A 4,196-nucleotide genomic window follows, 5' to 3' on the forward strand; every position below is an offset into this window, starting at 1 on the left:
CTTGCCTTTCTGTACATCAACAAGGGTCATTCTGGTTGCTAAGAACGGTCTTCATAAGATAATTGGCACTTCTTTGTCTGCTCCAAAGTCTAGAATAACAAAATCAGCAGGGAAGATAAATTTATCTACACGTACCAATACATCCTTAATTTTTCCTTCTAGATGTGCTAAGGATCGATCCGCTAATTGAAGTGTAACCATAGTAGGTCTAACTTCATCTATTCCCAATTTCTTAAATATTGACACAGGCATCAAGTTAATACTCGTACCTAAGTCACATAATGTCTTACTACAATATGTTGCTTCCTTGTTGCAAGCTATGGTAAAACATCCAGGATCCTTCAACTTTGGGGGTAATTGGTCTTGAAGATATGCACTGCATTCCTTCGTCAGAGCTACCGTTTCAAATTCTCCAAGTATTCTTTTTAGGACAGGATATCCTTCATGAATTTGACATAGTTCGGCATTTTCTCAAGTGCCTCAACCAACTAGATGTTGATATGGAGTTGCTTGAGTACGTCTAGGAACTTCTTGAATTGAATCTCCTGCTTCTACTTTTGAAGTCTTTAAGGGTAGGGTGGGGGTGGTTTCTTTACTAGAACTGGTTGATTCATCTTCTGTGGCAATTCTATATCTAATGGAGATATTAGTTGATCGAAATTAGTTGGTTCTGAAATTACCTTGTCGGACTTTGTAGATTCTAGTTCTTATGAAACTGGAATTTCAACACTCGGTTGAACTTTCTCTGAATCTTGAGCGTCAGCTTGCTCCTTTGCAACTTCGATAGTGTTGGGATTTATTGTCTTTCCACTCCTCAATGTCAACGCTTTGCAATGTTCTTTCCCCGGATTCCTCATATTCTTCGTATCACTAGGTAAAGCACCTTGTGGTCGGTTCCTGAGTTTAGTTGCAAGTTGGCCCATTTGGTTTTCCAAGTTTTTCAATATAACTGTTTGGCTTTGGATTAAGGCATCATTCTTGGCCATGTATGCCTTCAACATATTTTCTAAGCCATTGGATGGTTCAGCTTAGGTTGGTTTCTGAACTTGTTAGGGGAAACTAGGCGACTGGGTTGGTCTAGGTTGGGCATAAGTGTTACTTGTTCCAACCCCTTGGTTACTCCAAGAAAAGTTCGGGTGGTTTCGCCATGATAGGTTATAGAAATTGGATTGCAGTCCTTGCCTTCTTAGATTTTGGTTCTGGTTACCTATGTAGTACATAGATTCTGGGTTTGATGGACATTCTTCAAACAAATGTCCTTCCCCACAATAGACACAGGCTATATTTTCAAATTGGTTAAGTGGCTGTGCTGCAAAACTGTTAGGCCCATTAATAGTAAGATTTTTAAGCTTTGAGGATATTGAGGACGCCTGAGATGTGAGTGAAGTGAGAGCATCTACTTCATTGATTCCAGCAACTCGTCTTCCTGACGCTGCTCAATTGGTTAGCCATTGATAGTTGTTGCCGGTAATCCTCTCAATGATTTCATAAGCCTCATTATAAGACTTAGAAAGGAGAGCACCATTAGTAGAAGCATCCACTACCATCCTTGTGTGAGCATTGAGACCATTATAAAATGTCTCGAGTTGGATGCAATGTGGGATTCCATGATGAGGGCACTTTCGTAATAACTCTTTGTACCTTTCCCATGCCTCATACAAGGACTCATGATCCATTTGTTGGAAGGCAGTGATCTCGTTCCTCAACTTAGCATTCTTGTTAGGTGGGAAATACTTCATAAGGAATTTTTCTGCTAACTCTTTCCTTGTAAAAATTGATTTTGGTGGCAATGAGTAGGCTCGAGCTCTGTCCCTTAGTGAATATGTGAACAGCTTCAAATGTAATGCATCTTCAGGTACTCCGGCTAACTTGAAAGAATCGCTCACATCTATAAATAGTTTTAAGTGTGGGTGAGGATTTTCGACAGGCATTCCACTGAATTGGCCCATTGTCTGAAGCATCTGGAACATGACTGGCTTCAGCTCGAACTGTTGTGCCTCAATTTCGGGTTTCCTAATACCCGGATTAAGATCATGAAACACTGCCACGGCATACTATCGTAAAGCTCTATCCCTATCATCAGTAATAAGGATAGGATTTTGAGCAGGGTTTGCTCTATTTCCTTGGATCGGATTTTCAAAGTTCATCTCTTCGGTCCTTCTTTGATTTACTTGTCTTCATTGCTGTCGAAAAGTTCTTTCTATCTTAGGGTCTACAGGGAGTAGGTCAATAATTCAGTCAATACTCATAAACACTTGAAATAATCACAGAAAAATTAATTAAGTTAAAGTTTAAACAGAAAATTAAACCAAAATGCAAAACTAACAAATTCACAAATAATGAATTTTTAAAACACAACTCCCCGATAACTGCGTCAAAAACTTGAAACAACAGAAATGTACAAGTGTACATAATCGCAACAAATAATAAAGTGACAAGTAAATGTCGAGTTATCGTACCCACAGGGACTGTGTAAAGAATTATTTATGAATGCTATTTTAAACACTTTGGTGAGACAAAAAATATTTTGTTTTGAAAAAGGTTATTAAGAAAAATAAGATTTTTAACTAAATAAAAATAAAATTTCTAATGCACGATTTCAAAATATGATTTAATCAAGATGACATAATTGTGTTGGATTAATTACATTTCTTTAACTTAGAATTATGAAACTCATGCTTATGCTGTTACTAATAAATTCACGGCAACTCGGTAATTTGCTAACTTATGAAGATACTCACTTGCTCAAATCCATTCATCTCTTAACATATCCCTATGTCAATTCAAACCATTAAACAGATTTTAATAAGCAAACATGTTATTGCACATACATACTCATTAAACTGAACTATTCTCTTGCATATTCCTATGTCAATTCAAACGATTAATTAAATCTAATAAGCATATAAAAGAATATGTGAGGTAACAATGTATCCTTACCTTGAAACAGCTTAATCACAAAAATCTTACAAGTTATGCAAGGTAAGTGTATTGCTAATACATTGCTAATTTAACCTTCAGCTACCTTAGAAGAATAAACATGCACTAATTAAGTATTGTGTCAATTAATTATAATTTCAATCCGTTTAAGTAATTAATTCATTAGCTACCTCACAATTGTAATGCAAGAATAACTGAGGCATGATTTTACTTAATCAAGCATTTTACCGAGGCCAATAACAACATAAACACAATTTTAATAATTTAAATAGATGAAATGCAATCAAAACAACACGAATTAAATTCAAGATAAGCTGATTAAATTAACCATTCCAACAACATAAATATCCATAGATATGTTCATCATAACAACAACAAAAATTAAAGAGATAGGGAACAAGAATCAAATCTAGTGTTTCTCCGTAGCTTGACTAGTTTGCTCCGTCTTTGTTCTCAGCTGTCCTTGCCAATCAAGGCTGCTATGAACACTTCAATGTTGCTCCAAAATGGCTGATGAACACCACTTTTCCAAGAGAAGAAATCGGCAAGAGAGCAACGGCTTGGAATGAGAAAATGAGAGGAGAAAGTGAAAGAGGAGAGAATAGATGTGAATGAATGAGGGATGTTTTGAATGATCAGCCAAGGGGGGTTTTATAGCTGAATGTGGCAGCTAAAATTTACTAAAAATAGCAGCCAAGGAGCCACCCCTTGGCTGGCCATCTATGTGGCAAAGTTGATGGCTTCAACTTTGCTAAATATGAATTGGGGAAAATCTTCAGAGCCACCAATTGTGGAGGTGCTGAGTTGCAATTTGAACAAGTCTTCAAGGGCTTCTTTGTAGCTTAATAATCAGCTAATGAGCTGAATTGGGTCAGCACTTGGACAGTTTTGGGCTATCCTCTTCTTGGCCGATTCGGTTCACTCGGTTTGGTTCAATTGGACCAGTTTTTCATAATTAATTAATAATAATTTATTAACCCAAATTAACTTGGATATAAATTAAAATTAATTATATTATGAATTAATACATATAATTTTGGACTGTCTTAGGCTGAAAATTAATTCACCTTGATACTTTAAATTACTTCTCGGTTTTGTGCTTCTAGTAGTGTCTGCCAAGCCATTTTTCGCCCGTTGTGAAAATCTGTCGAAAATAACCAAAATTCATGAAAAATAATTATAAAATTAACTAAAATTAAACATGTTCATATTTTAAGTGCACTTTAATTATTTTATAAAAATTAATTATTTTTCGA

At 35.9% G+C, this 4,196-nt stretch overlaps 1 non-coding gene across 1 annotated transcript; it reads left to right on the forward strand.

Annotated features, from left to right (window-relative positions):
• The first annotated feature begins 1,602 nt into the window (after positions 1–1,602).
• Positions 1,603–1,709, forward strand: LOC121231372 (small nucleolar RNA R71). Its single transcript, XR_005929432.1, has one exon. It is a non-coding gene; the product is annotated as a small nucleolar RNA R71 (small nucleolar RNA).
• The last annotated feature ends 2,487 nt before the right edge of the window (positions 1,710–4,196 follow it).

This window comes from Gossypium hirsutum, chromosome A06 (assembly GCF_007990345.1).
Source record: "Gossypium hirsutum isolate 1008001.06 chromosome A06, Gossypium_hirsutum_v2.1, whole genome shotgun sequence".
In the NCBI taxonomy this organism is placed as follows: Eukaryota; Viridiplantae; Streptophyta; class Magnoliopsida; order Malvales; family Malvaceae; genus Gossypium; species Gossypium hirsutum.